Source organism: Gorilla gorilla, chromosome 14 (genome assembly GCF_029281585.2).
Source record: "Gorilla gorilla gorilla isolate KB3781 chromosome 14, NHGRI_mGorGor1-v2.1_pri, whole genome shotgun sequence".
NCBI lineage: Eukaryota > Metazoa > Chordata > Mammalia > Primates > Hominidae > Gorilla > Gorilla gorilla.
Genome location: NC_073238.2, coordinates 92,702,376 through 92,729,562, shown reverse-complemented (window position 1 = coordinate 92,729,562; position 27,187 = coordinate 92,702,376). Strand labels below are relative to the sequence as shown.

At 35.8% G+C, this 27,187-nt stretch overlaps 1 long non-coding RNA gene across 1 annotated transcript in view; it reads right to left on the bottom strand.

Annotated features, from left to right (window-relative positions):
- The window catches only part of LOC109029445 (uncharacterized), a 42,042-nt gene that overhangs the window by 7,889 nt on the left and 6,966 nt on the right, over nucleotides 1-27,187 (bottom strand). The window contains exons 3-5 of the long non-coding RNA XR_002008528.3: nucleotides 17,202-17,360; nucleotides 15,357-15,478; nucleotides 10,099-10,153 (exon numbers count right to left, since the gene is read on the bottom strand). This is a non-coding gene — a long non-coding RNA (uncharacterized lncRNA). The remainder of the gene's footprint in view (nucleotides 1-10,098; nucleotides 10,154-15,356; nucleotides 15,479-17,201; nucleotides 17,361-27,187) is intronic.

The following is a 27,187-nucleotide window of genomic DNA, read 5'->3' as shown; positions in this document are numbered from 1 at the left end:
ATTAAAACTTTGAATATTAACAACAACTCTTTAAATAGGTACTGTTATCCTCATTTTACAGATGAAGAAACTGAGGTTCAGAGAGGTTAAGTACCTTGCTGAAGGTCACACAAGCAGAGTGGTTTGGCTATGGAGGCTAGGTTTTTGATCATGACATTGTACTCCTTTGTGTACAGTATCTTGGGCATAAGAGGCCCCCCAAAAGGAGAAAGAGGTAGTTAATTAAGCATAGTAAGTTATATATAGTAAAAGATATTTAAAAGTTTTTAATACTGTGCTTTGACATATTCAGCATCCTTGGCCTATTAAAATAAGCCCACCAACTTTCTAATTAACAGAGCCCAAACTGTAATTGTTATTTCATGTTTATTTTCAAAGCTACTTGTGAATGGCAGCATCTGTGAGCTTTTGGTGGACGCTTCTGTAGGTGCCTTCCAAGTAGTCATTCAAGTAGGACAAACAAAAATTTCATGCAAATATTCATGAATACTGACAGTTTTTAAAAATCTGTACTATTAGAAAGTGATTGTATTTGTTATCTAAGAGTTAACCTATGTCTAACAAAAATGTTTATTTTTTGAGTCACCAAATTTATTTGAAAACCTTTCCCATTCAGGTAGGAGAACACTGATTTTCATCTCATTTCAATTTAAACACTGTAATTCCTTCTCACCACACCCTTCAAGAAAAGTCTATTAGTTATTTTTCCTTCCATATTTTTGGTTGCGGTTGGTACAGGTGAATATACATAAAATGGACCTATTGATTTCAAGGCAAATATCATCAATTACAGCCACTTAAGATTAGGACATCCTCACCTCTGCTCAATTTTTACTGGTGGTGACCCACATAGCCTGTGACTTGACATGGTCTATTTTAACCTTCTCAAGAACCTATTTCCAATGCCCTAAGTTGTAAATTTGTCTCTTATTTTATTTCATAGAATGGTCCTGAAGCACTGAACTTGTCAAAGCAGGATTTTTGCATTTTTGTATTAATCAGTATGTAAAATGGAAGGGCAGCTTATGGGACACAAAGTACATAGGCTGTTTTGGGGACATTTGGATCTAGGAGCACCTGGTGGCATCAGACAGGGGAAAAGAGTAAGGAATTGGTCTGGCTATAATCTCCAACTTCTTCTCTCCCCAGAATTTTTGAGATATATGATTGATGTTTTCCTATATCATATGAAAAGCATTATACAAAAGTAGCTTTGAGAGTTGACAAAACTAAGCTATGTGGAAAGGATTCCCTATTTAGTTAATAGTGCTAGAATAGCTGGCTAGTCACATACAGAAGGATGAAATAGGACCCTTACCTTTCACTGTATCAAAAAATTAATTCAATATTGATTAAAGGTTTAAATGTAAAATCTCAAGCTATAAGAATCTTAGAAAATAACGTAGGAAGCATCATTCTGGACATCAACTTTGGGAAAGAATTTATGATAAGTCCTCAAAAGCAATTGCAACAAAAACAAAAATTGACAAGCAGGACCTAATTAAACTAAAGAGCTTTTGCATAGCAAAAGAAATACATCAACAGAATAAACAGGCAGCCTACAGAATGACAGAAAATATTCACAAACTATGCATCTGACAAAAGTCTAATATTCAGAATCTGTAAGGAATTTATACATCTCAACAAGCAAAAAATAAACAATTTTGTTAAAAAGTGGGCAAAGGATATGAACAGACACTTCTCAAAACCACACAAAATTTGCCAACAAACATATGAAAAAATGTTCAATATCACTTGTCATCAGAGAAATGCAAATTGAAATCAAAATAAGATACCATATCACATGAGTCTGAATGGTCATTATTAAAACAACAAATTCCAGCAAGGCTATGGTGCAAAGGGAACACTTATACACTGTTGGTTGGAATGCAAATTAGTTCAGCTGCTGTGGAAAGCAGTTTGGAGATTTCTTAAAGATCTTAAAACAGAACTACCATTTGATCCAGCAATTCCATTACTGGGTATATACCTAAAAGAGAATAAATTATTCTCCCAAAAAGACAGCTGCACACATGTGTTCACTGCAGCACTATTCATAATAGCAAAGATATGGAATCAACCTAGGTGCCCATCAGTGGTGGATTGGATAAAGAAAACATGGTACATATGCACCATGGAATACTATGCAGCAATGAAAAAGAAGAAAATCATGTCCTTTGCAGCAACATGAATGCAGCTGGGGGCCATTATTCTAAACAAATTAATGTAGGAACAGAAAACCAAATACCACATATTTTCAATTATAAGTGGGAGCTAAACATTCAGTATAAATGGACATAAAGATGGCAACCAATAGACACTGGGAACTACTAGAGCAGAGAAGGAGGGAGGAGATCAAGGGTTGAGAAACTATTGGCTACTATGCTCACTACATGGGTGACGTCATCAATGATACCCCAAACCTCAGCAGCATGCAATATACCCATGTAACGAACCTGCACATGCATCCCTGAATCTACAATAAAAGTTGAAATTATTTTTAAAATATTAAAAATAAAGTCTTTTGGCTGGGTGAGGTGGCTCATGCCTGTAATCCCAGCACTTTGGGAGGCCTAGGTGTGCGGATCGCCTGACGTCAGGAGTTCGAGACCAGCCTGGCCAACACGGTGAAACCCCATCTCTACTAAAAATACAAACATTAGCTGGGCTTGGTGGCAGGTGCCTGTAATCCCAGCTACTCAGGAGGCTGAGGCAGGAGAATCACTTGAACCCAAGAGGCAGAGGATGCAGTGAACTGAGATCGCACCATTGCACTCCAGCCTGGGTGACAAGAGCGATACTCCTTCTTAAAAAATAAAAAAAAGTGGCTTTTAATACTAATGTAAAAGATAGCTTTGAGCCCCTTTTTCTTCAGAAATTGTGGAGCAGCCATGGTGTTTAGGAGATCTGAAATCCCAGGCTTCCTTCTTCTTGTTCTTTTATGCCTTGGTCTCACAATTCTCTCTTTAACATTACACGTCCAGTGCTATGGATGTTTTGAGACTGTCCTCATTTTTTTTTCTTTTTATAAGCATCTCAAGATTGGACTCATTGAATAAGATGAAAGTCTTCTAATTTAACTTAGTCTCAGTTTTGGTAAATTTTTTCTTCCTTACTTTATCCCCATGAATTACTTCTACCAATGATTTTGTTGGTAAAAATTCCTTACAACGACAGCTGTTTAACAACTTGAATTCTTGTTTGAAGAAAAGTTGGTTCACATGCTACATAAAATGTTAACTGTCAACTTCAAAAAAACAGGAGATATATTTAAATAGTATATATGAAATTGTTCTGGGTGGAAGATGTTTGTTTTTGCCAAGTGCAATAAGAATTTATCAAATATTTTACCATTCAAGCCCCTTTGAAGATTATCTAAATCATGACCCTTCCATTTCCATTACAAGCATGTCGTCAAACATGATATTCTCATAACATCAAGGGCAAAATGGCAACTTCTCATGTTGTACTTATTGCGGTTGTATCCCATATATTCCTGTATATCTTTGTATACTATAAAAGCACAATAAACCTTACAATATATAAAACCCCAGTAACTCTGAATCTAATGTATTATAATAATCATTTTCTGACAATAATGAACATTTTTCCCTAAGAAAAGAACATTCTGTACATTATCCAGGGTGGGGCATGGGAAATGAGTCTCAAGGTTATCTCTGGTTCCTGGACATCTATAATTCCTTTTCTGACAAGTTCATTTGTAACATACAATACACATTGATAAGTTATCAGTCATGTGAAAATTTGAAGGAAGAAAAAAAGTACCCATTGAATGAAAGTTCATTAATCTTTTATAACAAGGTTTCAAAGTATATTTAAAGTATATTTTGGTTCTGCTCGCTGAATGTTACATTGAGGACATCTGATCTTTGGCAGACAATGAGGTATCAAGCCCAGGTTTCCAACAAATAAAATTAAATAAAATGTCATTAAATTCAGCAAACAAATATTTGGAATCGACAAGGTATATGTAACAAAGTATGTATTTCAAAAAGTAACTTAGCTGTCTTACTTTCATTATACAGAGAAAATTGCACCAAATTCTTATTTCATTCCCCATCCAAGGGCCACTGAGCCACTTGCCTAAGTAAGAGTAGCATGAGCATCACTACTAGCAACTGTGATATCCAGAATACTAAACTAGCTTAATGAAATATATCTGCCATTTCCACTTTATCAATAAATGAACAGTATCCAGTTCCTGTGTTATAAATTCACACCCATTTCCCATCGGAATTTTAATTGAAGCAAAATACAGGAAATCAGAAAGATAAAACCACTCTCAAAGACAAAATATCCATGTTCTTGATCAGAAATAGAAACGAAACACAAAGTAGATGGGGCTTGCTGGTTCCAGAAATGGAAGCAAGTAGAGCCTACTGGCAGTTTGGTTTCCAGTGCATGATAAAAACTGAAAGTGTCCCGCTGGAGATAGGACTAAGTAAGAATTCACAACCTGAAATGAGGTGCTTCAGTGGGGCTCTCCCTGCCATGATGGAAGCTCAGAACAGTGGTGCTCACCACGTATGTGAATCAATGGTTAGAACTATTATACAATTGCATCACTAGGGGGACATGAGGAAGTAGATAATGCCAAGAAATGAGGTGAAGACTACACCACCCAATAGCTTGGCGTCTGGATTGCACTATTTACAATATTGATGTGAGATAGAGGCCCTCTAGCCACACTACAGACCATGACAGGCTTCCAGTCAAGATGGATCTGGAAACTGATATTCCAAAATTCATGAAGAATACCAATTTAGGAACAGCAGCCATGAGATAAATTCAGTCTAGATAAAATATGAAAATATAATAGAGAAATATGAAAATCAATTTGAAGCATATATGTTAAGGATCTTCAAAGAGATGTAAAAAGTACAAGACCACTGGGGGGAAAAAAAAGAAAATATAAAATAGCAAAAAAGAACAGAAAAAAATAGTGAAGTAAAAATCTAACAAATAATATAGTAAATGAAATAAAAAACTAAAACAGAAAACCTCTCAATTGGTTTTAGTAATAGAGACAGCTAGTGAACATAGGAAAATCCTGAGGCATTCTGCCAGAATATTGCAGAAGGATAAAGAGACTAAAAATATTAAAAACTGGTTAATGGAGATGGAAAAGAGTTTGAGAAGACTCAACACATGCTAATTGGCACTCCAAAAAAAAAAGAAAGAAAGAAAATAGAAGGAATGGCAGAAAAATGATATTTAGAAAGTGAGTAGCTAAGAACTTTTAGATTTGAAGAAAGATAAACTTAGACCATGAACATCAAGTACCAAGAGGGTTAAATACAAATAAGCCTGTGTTTAAATATACCATGGCAAAAAATAAAGGTTATTAAGGGTAAAGAGAAAAATCTTGCGAAGTGACACAGACATCATATTCAGAGACACATGGAGATAAGGGTGCAGAATAGGAGGAAGGTTTAATGTAGTACCTTGTCTTGTTTAAGAATCAGCAGGAGGCTGGGTGCAGTGGCTCATGTCTGTAATCCCAGCATTTTGGGACACCGAGGCCGGCAGATCACCTGAGGTCAGGAGTTTGAGACCAGCCTGGCCAACATGGTGAAACCCTGTCTCTACTAAAAATATAAAAATTAGCCAGACTTGGTGGCATGCACCCGTAGTCACAGCTACTCGGGAGGCTGAGGCTGGAGGATCACTTGAACCCGGGAGGTGGAGGTTGCAGTGAGCTGAGATTACCCCACTGGACTCCAGCCTGGGTGACAGAGTCAGACTCTGTCAAAATAAATAAATAAATACATAAATAAATAAATCAGCTGGAGATATAGAATAACTTCTGAGTTATAGAAAGTTAGAGTCAAATATGTATGTGATAATAAAATATAAATACAATGTATGGTTTCCAAACTAGTAGAGGGAATAAAGGAGAAAAATATTACCAATTCAATAGAAAGCAAGAAAGAAGAAAGGAAAAATCAAATAAACCATGAAAATTAAGCAAATCAGAAACAAAGAGAAAACAGAAACATTAGTAGGTAGAATTCCAAACAAATGAGTAAGTATAATAAAACTTGGTGGATTAAATTTTCTGATTAAAAGGCAGATTATTGGATGAGACTGTTAAAAGTAAATACATTTCTAAAATGAAATGACTCAAAAAGTTTAAAAAGAAGAGAAGGAAAACAACACGCCACATAAATAACAAGAAACAAAAATCGAATGATCAATATTAATGTTGGAGACAGAATCTAAGATATTTCTAACAGTGGAATACCATTTGTCTACATCCAAGTATAGAGACTGATTTCATGGTGTTTCCTTCGCCACCAATTCATAAGTACGGCTTTGAAATGAACAGTTAATTTCACAAGAAGTAAGGTTCAACTTTGTGTGTGTGTGTGTGTGTGTTTCAGGGGGCTTCTGAAAAAGGAAGGAGCAAAGGACGCTTATGACGACAAGCATATTTTAAAATATAACATTCAAAGCATTTTAAAATTTGATACAAAATGTACGTCATCTGAGCATTGGTTAGCTTTCTTCTCCTGGTGCCGTCAAGCTTTTAAAAATAATACTGAGTCAAGCTATCTATAATTGTATTGTGTTTTCAATTAATTTCAGTAAAAGCTCTTGTTCTCCATCTACCCCTGTACCCGTTCTCTGTGACAAGGGATGTTTGCAGTCTGACTAAAGAGGATTATGTATTCCCACCCCCTAGACTTTGGTTTCTGTCTTGTGACTTGACTTGCGATGGAGTGTTATTGGGTGTCACATGACCAACAACATGAAAAGTGCTTGCATTATTGAGCTAGCTCTCATTCGCCTTTGCCATTGCCACAAGAAAAACATGCTTGTTTGGGCAAAAGAATTCAGCCATCCCAGCCACATAAAACCTACAACTCACCTCCAGCTGAACCCTAGACAAAAAACCAAACCCACCTGAGATCAACAAAGCCATACAGCTGAGCCCATCAGTGAGCCCACAAATCTATGAGATTAATTATGGCTGTCTTAAGTCCCTGGCATTTGTGAGTAGCTGGTTATACAGCATTGTGATAGCAATAGCTAACTGACACACACTGCACTATATTCAACAATCTTTTACTCTACCAAAGATTTTCACTGACAAGTGCTAATTAGAGGCTTAGTATTTGGCTTCAACCATGACCTAATAGCCAAACAGAATTTTTAAAAATCAAAAACTGAATCACAGAACATAGAGTATATAATAACTACATTAAAGAAAATGACACTTTAAATTTTCTCTTTCCATAGCATGTAACTCAAGAAACTAGAAAAAGAACGAAGTAAACCTCAAAAAAGTAGAAGGAAGGAAATTATAAAGAGTAAAAATCAAAAAAATAGAAAACAAAAAAGCAATTAAAATGTTAATGAAAACTAAAAGTCGATTGTTTCAATAAAGTGATAAAATAAATGCATCTAGCATCACCTATTGAGAAAAAAGAAATTAATTAAAAACACAGTAAAAATGGAGGAATATAAATGCAGAGACAGTAAAGAATAATAAATAACTGTAATGGGTGGAAAAATAATTGGTGAGCTAAGCATTTATGAAATAATATTTTCCACCTTCTCACCTTGACATATACACCCTCCCTAGGTAATCTTCCTTATCCACATAATTTCAATGACCGTATATATTCTAAAAGTTATAAAATATTTACTTCCAGAACATACTTCTAAGATTCAGATCTACAATTCCGATTACTACTTATTGGACAACTAAAATTGGATGTAAAACAGGATATCAAAACCAACGTATTTTTCCATCCCTACTCTCCTTTCCCCTAATTATTTCTTGAATTTTTCAATCTGGGTTTCAGTCTGGGTTAATGCAATGACCACCTGTTTACACACCAATAGATAAAACCTTAATTAACTCCTCTCACCCTGACTTCATCAATTTGGTAATTTGGTTCTTTGGATTCTTTAATTAGCTTTTACCAAAAACAAATTCTCAATCCTTAATAAACTATAGTGTGCAAAATATGTACTGACAATATGAAAAATGTTTTTGACGACAACCTATAATATCCTTACGTTTTATTTAGATAGTGTGTATTTAATATAGTTTTTGTTCTTTAAAAAGACATTTTGCTTTCAAAGAAGTGAATGGTATATTAAAAATGAAACAAAATTAAATCTATGCCTCACTGACCTAACCTTAAATATTTGCGATGATCCCTTCATAGAGTATTCATAATGCTAAATATTCTTTCCATGTTGCCAAGATAGAGCAATTGAAAAATACATTAAACCACTTTAAACAAATTTGGAGGAGCAGTGCATTTAGGTGGAAAAAATTTCCTGTTGTTCATTTATTAACATATTTTTCCATTCAAAGTCAGTGAATATTATATCCTAGGTATTGACTTAATGGAGATTACATCTTAGTGCTATGAGACAAACAAATATACAAATACATGTATACTGTATCTGTTGGGGATATTGCAATGAAGGAAAATGAAACAGGGTAAGAGAGAAAGAGTTTTGGAAGAAGTGGTATACGTAGGGTGGTTTAGGAGGCCTTTCTGATCGAGAGATATTTTAAGCGAAGGCTCGAAGAAAATGAGGCAGCCAGCCATCTGGATAACTGAAGGAAAAGTGTCCCAATCATGAGGGCAGCAATTGCAAAGACCTTGAGTGCTTGGCATGTTTGAGGGAAAGGAAAACAGTCAATATGGCCAGGAAGAGTAAGTGATGGGGGAGGGGGATGGAAAATGATGTTGGGTAGATAACAGGGGACAGGGGGATTGAAACAGCTGGATCAGTCATGAAAGACCCGACAGAACATGGTTAGAGCATTGCCTTTTTTACTGAGTTAGATGGGACTCTATTGATAATCCAGATACAATTATTTAGGGCATACTATAGTGAATTATCAGAAAGAAACCATATCATGAAATATTTGAACACTCTTGGGTATGTATTTAGTATCTTAGATGTAAATGTACCAGTATGTTTAGTGACTATAAAAACTAGAAAAAAAGTCCTTCTACCATACAAATGTAGCTTTCTTTACAACAAACCGGTATTTTTCTTTTAATTATCACAAGACAGTGTTGAACAAAGGTTTTGATTTAGAATAATCAGCCTATTAAACCCACCAAATATTTCTTTCCTGAAAAAAGCACATAAAGATATGACAAAGATAAAACATGAACAAAAAGCATGAATATTATATTTATGAAAAGAAAATTTGAGCAATATAGTGTGTCTGTATATTATCTCCTGTTGGACAAGCTCATAGAAATTTTGTCCACGCAGCTGGCCGTTGTGATCTGCCTTGATTGTATAATAAGGCTTCAGCTAACCAGACAGCAAATAAGCTGAATTACTCACAATGTAGCCCCAGAGAATGGGCGAGGAGACTTGCACACAAATTGTATCATAATGTAGTAATCATACTTTTTAATTAAAAATATAAAATATTTCTCAGTATATTTCTCAGACAGTTCAAATGCTGATGGATCCAATTCAAAACCAGGTATTTGGACACTCTACTCTTAAATAATTCTTAAGTTTATTTGTTTCTCATCAATCACTGTTTTACCTACTCTATTTCAATAGTCCCTTTGCCCATCCCCTATCCTCTGCACTACAGTAGAATGTACTCAGGCAGTGACATGCAGAAGTTAAGAGAGGGGGCTTCATTTAAACGGCCTGGTTTAAAATCCCAACACGCCGTCACTTAATAGATGAATGATGTTGGACACATTCCTTAACTCCTTTATTTGTAAAATGTGAATAATAGTATTTCATTCACAGTGTGTTTTTGAAGATTAACTATGAAATACATATAACAAGCATTCAACTGATAACTTGAGGATGATCATGATTGCCAAAACAATTTTTAAAATATAAATTCAGTCCAGCCCTCTTTTGCTTAAAAAAAAAAAAATCCTTCAACGGCTTTCCATCACCAAGAGACAAATAACAAATCCCATGGCAGGTAGAGTCCCTCATGATTGACAGGTATCTTCCCTTTGAGCCCCTTCCCTCATTGTTCTCCCTATTAAGCACATGTCAGCCACACTGAATTACTATACTTGTACCCCATCACTCCATACACACTACGTTCGTACATACCATTCATTTTATTTGGAATGTCCTCTCTCCATTCTGCTTCTTCTACCTGGAAAAACTAACATTACAAATTTAACTTAAACATACTTTCTCATTGAGGAGAGTTCCCTGAATTATTGGAATCCCTGCCTCTCTCTCTAGAGGACTCTATGTTTCTCATATCCACATTCTCATTGTTTGGTAGACTGCCAGACATATACTACACTCCTGATTATTGTGTATGGAATTAATTTAGGCTTCAGACATCAGTGGAATTTTTTCCTAAAGAGAAATTTCTGTTACGAACAGCTATTAGATCTCAGAAAAATTTTAAAGATGTGTTGAGTTTCACTAACACCTCTGCTATCTAAACTGATAGAAATGATAAAACAATAACAACACAGATATGTTTTCTAAGCATGTTGAGAAATAATTTGCATAATAGGCATGTTTAAACACTATTGCTCAAGCTGAAGTTGACTAAAAATTCTTGAACATTGCTATTTTTTGATGAGAATCATAAAAATAAAGCATAAATTGATTAAATGACAGAATAATAGACAATTAAATGATATAGCTATTCTATTCTTTTTTAAAATATTAGTTTTAGCAGCTATTTAAACTTTAAAGAACAAGCTTGATATATTGTTCTGTAGAAAGCACCAATTTATAGTCTCCAGAGATATTATGAAACTAAAAGTAGCATAAATCTTTAAAAATAGTATTTTATTTTTCTCTATAAACAGTAGTGGGATTCAGGAGTCATCAGTTTTGGGGGGTTTTTTAAAGACATTATAAAGGAATTTGAAGAAAATAAATTCCACTTTAACTGTTTTGTTGGTAAATTTTAAAGTTTCCTAAAAGGATGCATATTTTGAATAACTTCCTTAAAATTTTTAATATGCCACCTTGATCTAGTCACATTAAAACTTTGGGCATATGATGACTGCAATTTTTAGATCCCTTAACTATGCAAAGGCTAAATAACAGGGTTCAACAGAAAAATAATGTCTAGTGTTTAAGTTATGTAATGCAAAAATATTAAGAATTTTTTGACCACACATAGGACAGGATAGTGGGATTCTTGATCCTCAAAGCATACAAAATCATCCCACTATGAATGTCCCTGCATGGAAAGACAATACACAAGCTCTTTGTCTCCGTGACCTGCCTGAAAATGAGTTTACCCAGCCAAGGCTGCAATTATAGAGCAATTAACTTTCCTTCTTCAGGCCACTTAAAGTTTGAGAGGTGGGCTACTGATGTGGGAGCTAGCTCGTGGCACTGGCAGCTCCCTTTGCCCTCCTTAAATCTCGGGAAAAGTAAAGCGAGTGGTGTCCTGGCAGAGTGAACCTCAATCCCAACCTCATCCCTCAAACTTCCTCTGCACTTGCAATGCACATTGCTTTGTGTAAACTAAGGCAATGGGGAACCGGGATTCACTAAAATAGGAATTGCACCTTCTAGTCAATGAAAATGAGCATATCCTATTCAATATATTGAGAAATATCAGAGCTGTATGGAGATGCTTGTTGTTTAAGTAGACAAACAGGAAACTATGGTACTAAGTGTTCTTACAAGTTCTGGTTAATGCCTGTTCCCCATCTGAGATATGCCAGTTATGTTGTGCCTGTGTTGACACTTCTGTTCTCTATGTGGTTTATATATGGGTCTTAAATTGAGTTAACTGTAGCCTGGTTAGTGATATTAGCCATACATATGTACATGCACACATTATAATGGTAGGAAAAAAAAGATCTTTGATGTTTGTAAATGACAATATTGACCATAAAGAGGCTGTCTTTATTGAATGGGAAGCCAACCACAACAACCCTCTACGCATAAACATCTGCCTAAGTACACAGTTTACAGAACAAAATCTATTCATAGTCCACACATAAACAAGATTTCTTCCTAAACAATTTTGTCAATATTTCTTGGTACTCACATCTGTAACCAACGAAATTCTCTATATGCTCAAACTGTCTTGTGAGTGTTCCCTTCACTTTCCTTATCTGAGGGAAACCTGTCTCTCCCCTGAAATTCTTTCCCTGGCAGCTCTCTCAAATGGAGCATTTTTTCCTCCCACAGTCATCTCGTCTTTAGATCTGGTGATGAGGAGAAGTTATTACTGATAATTACCATTTCCAAATGCTTACCTTCCTTACTCCCTAAAAAAGCCTCATTTTTGAAGCTCTTTCTATCCTAAGATTTGCCTCTGTGCATTTCCCTAGGCTATTCCTGTCATTTGTTAAAAGTTTCTTTTAGCAGAGTACTGTCACTCTATCCTATGTGATTGTCATCGTTCTTAGCAATTTCAGTATCTATGTGGACTGTTCTTCCAACATCTTGGCCTCTCAGTTCCTTGACTTCTCTACTCCAATGATCTTGCCCTCTATCCCACATTAGCTACCCACTCTCAGGCTAATATCCTAAATATTGATGTTTCCAATAACTGTACCCCTTCTATTATCTCAAGTGTAATCATCCTACTTTTTGACTAATTGTAATGCTTCCTATTTTCTAGCTCACTGTCTCTAGTACTCAAATTCCAATAATTCTTTGGCTATACTGGAATTTTCTACTTTGTCTTTGACCCTAATTCCATTCAAAATTTTTCTTTCCTGCTTTCAGCTTATATTCCTTCAACTCTGCTTATAACTTCCTATTATATATCCTCAGTCACTTGCTGCTTTGCTCTTAGACATACTCTCCTCACCAAACTCCAAACTTAGTTAGATCCAACTCTTTGCCTACTCCATGTATAACAATGTCCTAAACATTACTGGAGAAAAATACTCAACCATGCTGATCTTAATTTATATTCATTTCTTTTATTTATAGTATTTTTATTCCATCTTATTTCTTACTTTCCAATTTTGACATTCTATAATTATTTTTCTTGCTGTTGATGTTTTTTCATAAAGCCTATGATGACATAAATGAGCTCTCATGTTAACCAATATGTTTATATTAATAAAATCATACAGCACATATTCTTTTTTGTCTGGCTTCCCCTACTTGGCATAATTATTTTAGATTCACTCATACTGTACCATGTATCAATTGTTTATTCATTTTGTTGGTGAGTAGTATTTTATTGTAACATAATTTGCTCCTCCATTCACCTGTTGATGGATATTTGGATTGTTTCCAATTTTTAAATATTTTAAATAAAGCTACTATGCACATTTATCTACAAGTTTTTTTGGGGCTCAGGCGATCCTTCTGCCTTGGCCTCCCAAAGTTCTGGGATTACAGGTGTGAGCCATGGCACCCAGCCAGATCACATCTTTTTATCACTAAGTAACTTGAAACCCATGAGTGGTAATTACTCAGTAAGATATGGATATACTGCAGTTTGTTTATCTATTCACATATTGCAGGATATCTTGCTTCCTTCCAAGCTTTGGCAATTATGAATAAAACTTCTGTAAATATTTATGTGCATATTTTTGTATGAATATAAGTTTTCAACTTATTTGGCTAAATACCTAGAAATGTGATTGCTGGATCTTACAGTAACACTATATTTAGTTTTGTAAGAAACCGACAAGCTGTCTTCCAAAGTGGCTGTACCATTTTGTATTCCCGCCAGCAATGAATGACAATTTCTCTTGTGCCACATCTTCATCAGCATTTGATGTTAGCAGTGTTTGGATTTTCACCATTATAATATGCATGTAGTGGTGTTGCATCATTGTTTTACTTTGCAATTCCTTAATGACATAATATTCATCATATCTTAATAGCTTCTTTGCCATCGGTATATCTTCTTTGGCGAGGTGTCTATTCAGATTTTTTTTTTGCCAATTTTTCAACTTATATAGTTTTTTTAAATTATTATTGAATTTTAGTAGTTATGTGTGTGTTTTGAATACAAATCCTAATTTTTTATTGAGTTGATGCTTTATCTGTAGGGATACTGTGAGGTCTGGGGGAACATGTATCATCATTGACTAGAATTGGGCTTGCTTCTGTTATATTCCATGGAGGCAGAACAGATCCCTGATAACTTCAATTTCTTAACTAGATGTCATCTAGACATCTCTGTTGTAGTAAATTCAAATTCTATAGCTGAATGAGAGAAGATTGTAACTGCAAGTTCTTGGGAGGAACCTATTTTCCCATCCTTAGCTGGGGCTGAAACTGACAAAGGCCCCCAATGTATTAGACAGGGCCCACCGGAAAGACAGAACCAATAACAACAGCAAGAACACCACCAAATACATGTATACATATATATACACATATTTTTTTTCTTTTCTTTTTTTTTTTTTTGAGACAAAATCTTGCTCTATCACCCAGGCCAGGCAGTGATATGATCTCGGCTCACTGCAACCTCCGCCTCCTAGGTTCAAGCGATTCTCCTGCCTCAGTCTCTCAAGTAGCTGGGATTACAGGCACCCACCAACATGCCCAGCTAAATTTTGTATTTTTAGTAGAGATGGGGTTTCACTGTGGTTTCCAGACCAGTTCCAGGCTGGTCTAGAACTCCTGACCTCAGGTGATCCACCTGCCTTGGCCTCCCAAAGTGCTGGGATTACAGGCGTGAGCCACCGCGCCTGGCCTAAGTCTGCTTTCTCTTATACCTTCACAGTCCTTACATACAGCAGGCATTCAATAAAAGTTGTTTGAATTTTAAAAAGTCTAATATTGAATGACGAAATAAACGAATGATGAGGCTGACCCTTAATATAGCTAAGCCAAATAGATCTTTATAATAAAGTTTACTTTTAAGTTAAAAGCTTGCATTTTCACTAGTAATTGAAAATACAGCCTTCAAATACAGCTGGGCATTTCTATTTGGGGAATAGCTTGAGAAGCTCAGGAACAATGTTATATATTAATTCTCTGGGAATGCTTGGTATACAACCACCATACAGGTGTTTCCTGTTGAGACTCCAAGTTCCCATGCAAGAACTTAGAGGACAGCTGAGAACAAAACTTAGCCTGCTTAATTATATCTGCCCAGTGTGCTGCATAAAAAAGTCATTGACCAAAAATAACATGTTTAAGTAATGTTCAAGTTGAGATACAGACCAGCAGCAGTCAGGAAATTCAAAATTAAATCTGATCTCCACCCTTCACTTGCCTCATTGTGCCCACACAGCACCAAGGTCAGAAATTAATTGGAGAAACTGCAAAACACACAGCCTGCAATATTTCAGCACAGTAAGGTCAAGGGGAAAATTTAGTTAAAACCTTATTACAGTAGTTTACAGAAACATATTACTGTGAATGTGAAATTAGAGTCTTGGCTTGATGGATGTGTCACCTACCAGGGTAATTTGTTGGGAATAATTTGAAAATGTAAGTGAACATAATTAAGCTTCTGTTTTATGGTAGTCTGGTCATTTGTCTCCAGGTGCACTTGTCTCTGTAGATTTGACACTGCAGATGCCTAGAATATAATGAGACATGTTTCAGTCACTCAGTTTTAAGTTAGTATTTGGGCATCTATGGATTAAAAGAGGACCTTAGAGTTGACCATAAAGTTGCAGTTAATATTTTCACGCATAATTTTTCTTCTGTAGAATCCTAAGTATAAGATAAAATCTCAAGGGTAATATTACCTTGAAAACCAGTGGAATACTACAATACTACAGTGAAGCCCTTAGTCAGTCTTCCCTAAAATGAAGGAAGCCACACCCACCTGGAATTATAAATGACTACCTGGTTATTCAGTATGTGGAGAAAAGTATTCTGTGAATTTTAGACCATCCTATAGGTATATTAATACTTTTCTTTTAGAAGTCTTTGTAATTCTGGCCAAATTTATCAATGTCTTCCTATTTATTTGAGACACTGCTGCTTAGTGTTAATTGCACTATTTTCTTTAAATACAGAAAACAACATATCTCTTCTTTAAGAAGCTTAAGGAAAAGAGTAAAAGGGAAACAGCTGTAGAAAATCAGAGAGTATCAGAATTTGATTTCTTTAATACAATGCTTAATCATCTATGATATACTAATTGAAGATTGTTATTTGATTTATACTAGAGACTCCAATTATGCCTACAAAGGTTGAAAGTGAAGATAAATATATGGTTAACTCAGAATAGCTGTTTCCTAAATCATCGTTATTTTTCTTTTCATTATAAAATTTAAACTAGAATAAATTATTTTGAGTTCAAATCACCTTTGTTTTTAATTATTCAAAATAAACATTTTCCCAAAAATAGATTTATATAACTTTTTTAAAGGCATATTAATTGATATTCATATTTGTAATGTGTCTTTCAAAGTGAGATTTAACATTTCTAGTACCTTGTGCTCCAATTAACAACTGTTCATGGATGTTGCAACTGCCTTTAAAAGTCAGATTAAGTAAGAAAATATATTTCATTGCTCTACAATATTTTTTAAAATGCAGATAAATCTAAACTTGTTTCAGAATTAGATCTGTTGTTTAATTTCTATATCACATGTATGAGTTTGACTTCCAGGGTTGCTGTGTTTATTCTTTTCTCAAGAGATCTGGGAGAAGGGCTCATTATGAGGTTGTGCCATGTTGCTAGGCAGACGGGTTCAGCATTCAGATATTCTAGCTGTTCTAGCGACTTTTCAGTTCTCTGACTTTCTCATTAAATTTTTGTCTACTCTCTTCTATGCTTCTAAATAGCAGACACACACATAATGATAAATGTGTTATGGGAATGACTAGTTCCCTCACTACCAGGGAGTTACATAAGAACAATTCTGTATTCACCATTTTCAGGCACAAAAGAAGAATAAAAGCGTACCCCAATGTGACCTGCTGCACAAAATACCTTTTGTTATCAACTTAAGTGCTCTTCTGAATCCTCAAACCACCCATTGACAGATTTTCTTTTTCCCACATACATAATTTATAAGTCATCTAATTAATTTTTCATAAGTTAAACAACTGTTAATATTAGTTCCTGGACTTCACGAATGGCAAAAATTAATTTTTTCCCTAAATGCATTTGCAGCATCTTCTACACTTTCTCCAATGCTATATAGAGCGTTGAATATTTGGAACTTTAAGTTGAGGAGTGGTTTTAGAATTCAGTCTCTGGGCAGACAAAAGCTTCCACACTGTGAGCAAGTCTTAGCGGAAGATTGCTTAAGGGAAAATCCTATACCACATGATATATCACTGACCTTTCTCCTCTGTCCTTGTTACACAGAGAACTGAACCCCTTCTCTGTCTCCATTTATGGAGTATTTGACAATGACTGATAGTTTTGTGTTTTTCATAGCTGCCATTGCATTAAAATGCAGTTGCTGTTACATGGAGTCTCAGAGGGCCACAGAGTAAATCTGAAGGGAGCAGGGAAAAAATAGCACAAAACCTTCATGTGTCAGAATACATCAAAACCCACCATCTCAAATTATGAGTAACTCCTAAGTTTCTGGTACATAGCAGGAATGAGGAACAAGCATCGACTGTAGAAAATAGAACTATTTGAAATACAAACTTGGGATGGTCTCCTGGCTCCTGGGTTGAAGGGGAGAGATTAGATGTTAGACCACATTGACAGGCTTTGATGGCTTTTTGCTTCTCATTTGGGTCTGAGATACGACTAAAATCCTCAATTTGAGATCACGCGAGGGGCTAGTAACCTGACCTCAACAGTTAAGTAGAAGCCCACTCAAAAAGTGATTAGAAAGTAAGAGAAGCCCTCAGCTCCTGCCTCTCCTCTCTAAAGTCACTAAATCCAATGGACACCCTTATGTGTCTCTTGAATCTGTTTGCTTGTTTCACACCCACAGCCACTACCCTAGTTTGGCCACCATAATCTCTTCCCTGGATTCGTTCCAACACTGGTAACCTGACAGCCCATCTCTTCTTTCCCTACTCTGTTACACGAGTAAACATCCTGCAGCACAATACTGTGTCTCTATCCTGCTTAAAACCCTTTATTAGCTTTCCAGTGCTCCTAGGATGAAGCCCAAAGCTCTTCAAATGACTTATAAGGCTGTGTGAACTAACATCCTGTTCACACCTTGTTCCAGCGGTGAGAAGGTCTACACAAACCTAACTCCAACAGCCTAGGATGCTGAGACACTGAAGAAAGAGGCTGACAGATACAGTTTCTTAGAAAGAAATATTTAATAGGGACATGTGAACAGAAGCCATGTCTGCATCTCAGTTGACCATGAGACAAGATGGTGGATCCTCTCACTGTTACCTCATATGCTCAGGGCTTATAAACCATAGGGAAGGAATGTGTAGGACAATTGAACTGGACCCCTCAATGAAAGGCAAGAATGCTATGTGAATCTGCCAAAGGGCAGGATGTATGGTCAAGGTTGTTTTGACCTCAGGGCAGAATTTACAGTAACAGTAGATGAAGTAGAAATCTGAGAGGCATTCTCAGAATCAGGGTTAATCAGAAGTCAGCATGGCAGATTTGCATCCAAGATGGAATTGCTTTAGTCTTCACGCACTGTAGCTTGGATGTTCCACGTTGAAACATCCTAGAAAACTCCTTCCTTGACTCTGCACGTGGCCACCTTTTCATCAGCACCTGGGCTTTAATACAAACGTAGTTTCTGACCTCTCAGTCTGGGTTACCTGCTTCTTCCATTACATGCTTCCTTATCATTGTTTTTGCTCTCTATAGTGGGCTACATCATACTGCATTATAATTGCTACTTTAGTTGTTACTTGCCTGTTTTACCCACTACACCACAAAGAATTTAGCTTTCAAACCATGTGAAAGCAATACCTCCCCTTCCAGACAAGGCTATAATGAATCAGGACATAAAACTCAAAGGCAAATTAAGTAACAGTAAAACATTGTTATTATCAGCTTTTATCCATTGACATTCTTATATAAGAAAATATATTTGAATTTATCAGACTATCCCACTTCAATTTTTCTGATTCTTAAACTTCTTTCACATTAATATGTAGTCTTATGAGTTCTCTGAAAAGTTTCTTATATCATTTCATATTTCTGAGTGGTATATGGTAAAGAAGTGGCCTTTAGTAAAGAAAACACAAACTATTTTGTTTTATATTCATTCATTAATAAAGATTAATTACAGGGCTTATTTTATAACTTTTGGACCTTTCAATACAGTTAAATTCTTGACTTTTTCCATTTAAGCGATGCATGCTTATTGATTTTTTAAAAATTAATTAAGAAGGAAGCATTACTTGTTGACTACAAATTTTTGTTGAATTTTTTATTATATTATTTTTGTTTGGGGGACCAAATATTTATTAAAGAAGATTGAAATTTATGTGTTATGACATCAACAACAGATAAATTATGGAAGCAGAAATTCTTTACTAGAGCTAAAATAATTATCTGGTTATGTTTTTTAATGATAAAAGAATACACACAAGCAATGGTCTACACACTGCAACTAAAGATCTGCTTCATTTTTTCAAAATAAAAAGCAAAACTGAATATGACTTTCATTACACTTTCTGTTTATAACACGGGTTTAATATACTAGTGACATCTTGATGCCTGATAAGAGGATTGTAATCAGATGTATGAAATGTCCAGATTATAAAGATTATAAGCAATCGTTCAGAATGATTACATTTTATACTTTACACACACACACACACGCACATCTCTTAGTTTAACACAATCAAATTTACTTGACCCTTTGTTATCGTCCAATGTATGTGTTCCTGGTCAGCCTACCATCTTCCATGGGGTTATTTTGGGACTCAGGCTAGAGCCTAAGAATCCTCTGCCTGTGGCTAGCAGATAAAGAAAAGAAACTAGAGAACATACACTGTCTATAAGTGAGAACAAGCTACACAGCCACACTTGACTGTAAGAGTTGTTGGGAAATGCAGTCCTGGCCTAGGTAGCTGCCTCTCAGTGAGAGGTTTGAAAGGGGATGCACAAATATTTGGTAGACAGTTGCCATCTCTACTGCAAAAAGAGAAAGAGAGAGAGAGAAAGAGACAGAGAGAGAGGGAGAGAGAGAGAGACCACGAGCATATTTTTTTTATAATGTGTAGTTAAAGGATGTGACTTTACCGGTAACAAGTTTGTGTCACTTATTGATGATCTGATAGTGCACTGCAACGAATTTAGTTTTCAAAAAATCCTCCAGAAAGGGATGTTGAAAATACTTAAACTCCCCATTCAAATGTGTTACACAACAAATTCTAACATATTAGAGACACCCAGTGGGCGAACATGCACTGCCAAATCTGCTTCTTTTGGAACATTCATTCCATAAAATTTATCCAATTACTATATAGTATATATTCCTTATCAAAATGATGTCATTGATTAGAATGTTCCTAGTTCTACACTGGCTTTCTAAAAAATAATTTAAAACCACACACATTCACTGACTTAAAACAGTGCTGCAAGAACTTTACCACAACCCAGGTGCACTATGATCAATTAAATACTAATTATAACCCAGGCAGGTATATCTTCTCAGCTCACACTTGTATTTGTGCATTAGGAGGAGGACACCAATATCTCATAACTGCATGATATTGTACTTATTTTGTGTTAATTGTAGATTTGGGATTTTTTTAATAATAATGAATTTGAGCAAATATTAGATATTATTCATTATATAACATTCCAGCTTAAGTCTTCAATGATTCTGTATTGATACAGACAACAAATTTACATGCTCTATGTCAGTTAGTCATGTAGCTTCCCGGCGTGTGCTGTCTTATTACAGGGGAAGAGAAACAGTAGGAACTAGGGCTGAAGATGCTTGTTTTCACACAGAAGAAAAGATCTGGTTTAACTCTCAAGACAAGACTGTTCCACCTCTTGTCTTTACATGGATGAATAAATGAAAGCCGGGTTTTTGCATCGTTATCTTTGTATACCTCCTAGCAGCTGGTCACAGTGCCTGGCATGTCATAGGCACATTAGTTTTCTAACAATGAGTTACAACTTACCACAACGTATTGGCTCACACCACTACCCATTCATTATCTCATAGTTCTGTAGGTCAGAAGGAGGGAGAGATTTAACTGGGTTCTCTGCTTAGAGACTCACATGACAAAATTAAGGTATCAGGCAAGCTGTCCTGTTATCTGGAAGCTCTGGAGAACAACACACTTCCAAACGCATTCAAGGTGTTCGACAAATTCAGTCCCTTGTGCTTGTAGGAGTGACATCCCCATTTCCTTGCTGGCCTGTTTTCTTTGCCATGTGCCTCCCTCCATCTTCAAGCCAGCAATAGTGCATCAAATCCTCACATTTGGAATCTCTCTGACTTCCTCCTCTGCCACCAGGAGAAAACTCTCTGCTTTTAAAGAACTCATGTGATTAGGTTAGGCACACCCAGTAATCTCTTATTTTAATGTCAACAGATCAGTAACCTTACATCTGCAAAATGCCTTTTGCCACATAGCATAACTTAATCACAGGAGTAACACCACGTGACAAGGGCCATGGGAGCCATGATAGAATTCCACTTAGCACAGTAGAGGTAGGGTTTGTAACTCCGCCCACTGTAGTGCTTTCTAGTGGATATCACCTTGCGGACAAGGGAGAAATTCTTCCTGATGTCCAAGGTACAGGGGTATGCCTTATGTAGATTAGCATTGCTTGTCTGAAAGCAAGCATAATGTTTCTCCTCTGTATCATACAGGGAACCTCCTACTCTTGGATTTATACTGTTGTACCTGGAGAAGCTTCCTGAGACAAGTTGACCTTTCTGTTCAATTCCTAGCATGGTTCTACTTAGGGATCAATTGGTCAAAATTCCTTATAAGTATTCAAAACTTCTTTTCTTCTCTTTCTAAACACCTCCTTCTAGGTAATCTCAACCTGACCCCCAGTTTTAAATACAAGTATATACTGTGACTATACTATACAGTTCTGATTCCTTTTCTGAATTCTATTCCACCTTCTTGAGATGTCCACCTGGATATTTATAAGGTATATAATCCTTCACTCTTATTTTCCACATACCCTAAAGCTGCTCTCAGCCTTCTCCAAACCAGTAATTGGCAATGCCATCAACCTAAATTTTTAAGCCAAAAGCATGAGTCATTCTCAATTTCTGTCTTTCTCTTCCTCTCATCAGAATTCCATCAGCAAGTCTTATCTATGCTATCTCTAAAATATGTTTCAAAACCATATTTCTACTTCTCAATAATAGAATTACATTATCACTATTTTGCAACTGCTAATTTAGAGATCTGAGTGATGATTATCAACAATTGTTAACATCCCAAAAAGAGACACTCAGATATTGTGTACCTCCTGATGGAAGGACATTTGGCAAAGAAAAGAAAAAAAAAATAAACCTGAATCCAATTAAACGTTTAGCTCTAACTTGTTACAGAAGACACAGGGGATAGAGGAACACATAAAATGACACCCTTATGATGCAATTAGGTAAGTCCAAATTGACAAACACTCTTAATGAAGCCACACAAATTCTTTAATGAATAAGTTACAAGGAAAAGAAAATAACAAGAGAGACATAAATGTCACATCAACCAAATGCAATATATGAACATAAGGACCTTGACTCAAATAAATCATTAAAAAGTCATAAGACAAAGAAATTTGAACACTGACAGGATATTTGATAACACTAGGGTAGAGGGGAATAGCAGATGAAGAGAGGATAGAACAATCCTTATGTTACTAGCATAAATAAAAGATAAATATTTAAGGTGAGGTGCATTCCAATTACCGTGATTTGACCTTTAGACATAATATGAATGTATCAAAATATCACATTTACCCTTAAAATATGTACATCTATTATGTATCAATAAAAATACATACATACATAAAATTAGACATATTAGCAGTAAAGTTGTACTTGATAAAAGTTGTTATGATTAAAATCTAACAGAAGGACTGAAAAAAAGGTAAGGATTATTGTCCATGTTTAGGCATAAATTAGTATTGTATTCAAAATATAAATCCTTGTCTATTAAACATTTATATTGTAATATTTATGGATTAAATGATATTTAATCCATAAATTTTATGGATTAAATGATATTTAATCCATAAATTTTATGGATTTTATATTTGCTGCAAAATAATCTGGAAAAGTTAGTGAGCTATATAAGAAACAAAACTGGCAACGAGTTGATAATGGTCAAATGTGGGTGATGGGTGTGTCAGAGTTTATTTTACGATTTTTTTCTAAATTTGTATGCATTTGACATTTTCTTTAATAAAAAGGTCTTTAAGACATTCACTTCTTGCCAGTTCCACTATTGCTACCTCATCAGTGCCACCATCCTCTCTTACCTGTGAGGCATATGAGAGTGCCCCCCTGGGTACTCCCTTTATCCATGGTAGCCTCCTTTAATCCATCCTTTTCATAACAGTCAGAGTGATCATTTAAAACTCAAATCAGCCAGGTGTGGTGGCTCACACCTGTAATCCCAGCATTTTGGGAGGCCAAGGTAGGTGGATCATCTGAGGTCAGGAGTTCGAGACCAGCCTGGCCAACATAGTGAAACCCTGTCTCTACTAAGAATACTAAAATTAGCTGGGCATGGTGGTGTGTGCTTGTAATCCCAGCTACCTAGGAGACTAAGGCAGGAGAATCGCTCAAACTCAGGAGGTGGAGGTTGCAGTGAGCCAAGATTGCACCACTGCACTCCAGCCTGGGCAACAAGAGAGAAACTCTGTCAAAAAACAACAACAACAAACTTAAATCATATCCCATCTTCTTCACCTTGTCTCCTTTAATGACCTTCCCCAAACTTCTCATTCAACTGAAATAAAATCTAAACCCCTGACCCACAAGGTCCTTTGTAATCTGGACCCTGAACGTCTCTTTAGACTCATCCTACATGTCTCTTCCTGATACTCTGGCCACCTGGAGATTCTTTCTGTCTCTCAGACATGTAAGCTATTCCCTTCTCAGGGCCTTTGTCCCAGCAATTCCCTCTAGCTGAAAGACTCTTCCCTGAGCCCTCTGAAGGGCCTGCTTCCTCCTGTTCTGGTTTCAGGGAGGCCTTTCCTGGTACTGCTAAGAAAAATGAGCCATTCTGTCATTGTCCATCACACGAGTCTGTTTCTTTGCTATTCTTTTATCACTGATATTTAGGTAGCCAGTTTGTTCATCTATTTTTACCCACTAAAATATAAGTCTTATTTGCACAAAAAAGAGGGCCTTTTTCTATGATGTCCCCTGTACCTAGAGCTGCCACTCAACAAATATTATTTGAATAAATCAATGAATTAATTTATACAAGATCTAAGTTTCTGTTTCAGTTCTACATTTGTGTGAGTCTTGTTTTAGTTAGTATGTGACCAGGAAGACTATACAGAAGAGTTCAGCTCTCCTCTTGTAGGCCTGTGACTTTGGGAATTAGCTTCTCCACACCTCTGCCTATTTCTCTGTAAAAGGAGACTTCTACTAGATTATGAACATTAAATCAAATTTTATTCTTCATCTACCTATATTCCAAGTACCCCTTTCTATTGTCAATAGTACTTAACACATTTTAAATTACATGTGTATTTATATTTATTTAAGTTATATACATTATATAATTAACATCTACCTCATCCTAGCTGTGAGAGCAAGGACCATATTTGTTTTCACTTGCTGTTGTATCCTAGTAAGTATCACAGTAATTGGCACATTCTAAGCTCAGTACTCATATATAGAATAAGGGAATAAGTGAGTAAGTGTTTACCTATACTATGCCCACTATATAACAATTCCTCAATAAAGGGTACTTTTGCTATAATGGAAATGGTGGCAGTTCTCTTAGCATTAACCCAAAGGATCAGGTGAATGAGGCCATACAACCAGATCTTTGAAATGGTCATGAATCTCAAATGCCCTTGTTGCAGGCAAAGAATTGGATGACAGGTTTCCCACACACCCACTGTAATCTCTGGTGCCAACACTCTTGGTTTGACAGCTGAATTCTCACTTCCTTCGTCTCTGAGCCTGCCATGATCATCTAAGTCAGCTGGCCTGTGTGGCTCACTGCTTTTACTTCCTGTTTGCTTACTCATTATTAAACCATTTCCTGACTTCTATGTTTTACCTCAGCCTGGGAACCTAAAAATGACTTTATTACCCGGCTTTCTAGGGCTTAAAATCCTGCCCTAAACTCTAAGTGCACTACAGCTTTCTGACAAGAATAAAATAATGAAATAGAGTAGTAGAAACGAATACAATCCTCTTCTTTTATAGAATAAAATAGTAAGGAATGCTTCCTGGTACCTAACATATTTGGTTAGATTACAATATCACATTGCTATATTTCATAAAAGCATTTTATTTATACTGCCTATTAAGTGCATTGGCATCAAAATGTATTTTTTATTGTACCTAACTGGATTTGTGTTTAAACTTTTTTTGCCCCCATCCACCTTAGATTGGCTCTTACTAAATATATTTTTTTAAATGAACCAATTTTCTCAAGCCCATTTTGTATTTTGTTTCTGATTTCTAGAATATCGGCACTGTCACTTAGCATAATATTTTCTCTCAATTATAATTTCTATTACTTTCATTCATTGAAATGACTATGAGTTTGACCAGTATGTCTGTCTAAATTTGGAGATCAATTATGTTAAATATATCAAATATTTGAAAATGGGATTAAAGAATCTTTCAATAACAGTAAAATGTTCTCTCTCTTGAAATAGATCTGAATTTGCCTACTATCAGAGACTTAAATGTAGAAGAGACAAAACATAAGAAAAATTATTTAAGGAATATTTATTTATTACCTACAAGGACTAGGTTAACCCATACAGGATATGCTTTTTTAGTTTTACTTTGTGATTTTATGATTCTTATTTATAGTGTCTCTAGGACTTTCTATCTGGATACAATTCATTTAATTGCATCCAAGTTATTATCCTATTTAACACACAGGAGTTTTCATACTAATGTAGCATACTGATTTAACATTCCTTTTAAATACCATTTCATAATCTTAAGTTTATTTCGAGAAAGTTGATAAAATATCTTAAAGCTGGGTTATGTACATGTCCCACTCACAATTTATATAGAAGGCACAAGAAATAGCTTCCTTCACTGCAGAACAATTTTGACATCTTTGATAAGAAAGCAAGAAGCCAAACTGCATGCTGGGATCATCTATCTTGAAAACAGTCCATGTTTTCACCCAGAGTCATCTGCAAAGACGCACAGACAGCTGCAGACCCGTCCTGCCCAGAGACGAGCCTTCCACACAATCCTGATGAGGCTGCTGCCTGTAGTCCGTGGGGTAATGGCTGACCTCCGACCCTGCCTGACAGCCAGCACTTTTGTCATCTTTCTGTGCAACAAGTCAAATTAGGCTATAATTGCTGCACAGACAATGGGCTGTAATTACACATTCACGTCCCAGAGTCTGGTAGGAGGGAGATGATTGCGGTTGGAAGTGGACAAGGAGAAGTCAAAAAGTCAAAAGACAAACCACTTTTTGATACTTTTCTCCAAAGTGTGGCTATACTGTGGACTCCTCAAAGAGGAGAAAGAATCAAACGACACCGGAGAGCAACCACTCTCATTCAAAATACCATAAAGACATTACTTTCATGGACTTTAGTAGGCGTGATACACCAAAGGTTATGTGACTAATAAATAAAAGCAAGGACAACTATGGTTCCCACAACTATGGTTCTCTGCAGTTCTCTGCAGATGCTGTTTACTGTTACTAATCTATTTTATTTGAAAAAAATTAAGAATGGAGCTATATAGGACTTAGGAGAGACAGGACGTGCAGTCATATTTCTCAATGTGTTTTACCATATCAACTACTTTGTTTTTGCTATTCAATTTTTTAATTCTGGGAGTTATTCATTAGGGTGAGCCAAAGTTATTCTAAAAAAAATTTAAGCCCAATTTTTAAATATGCAAAACATTTACAGTAGCAAATTAAGTAGACTGAACAGCTTAAAAACACCCATAAAAGCAGGTCTGCCTTTGCTGCCTTTGAGACCATCTGCAAAATTATTGGCACCTTTCACCCTCCCTATCCAAAGTTGTGGATCTACCAAGGAAGTTATAGTTTTCTCAGGAATGAGATAACTTGTATTTGTTTCTGACATTTCTTTTCTGACATTTGCTCTTCCAGCATCTTCTTGAATGCCTTTAGAGCTAAACACTTGCCTCCTAATGAAGCAGCCCATGACATCTTGAAAGAGCGCTGTCTGTTAAAAATATCTTCCTCATGTTAAAAA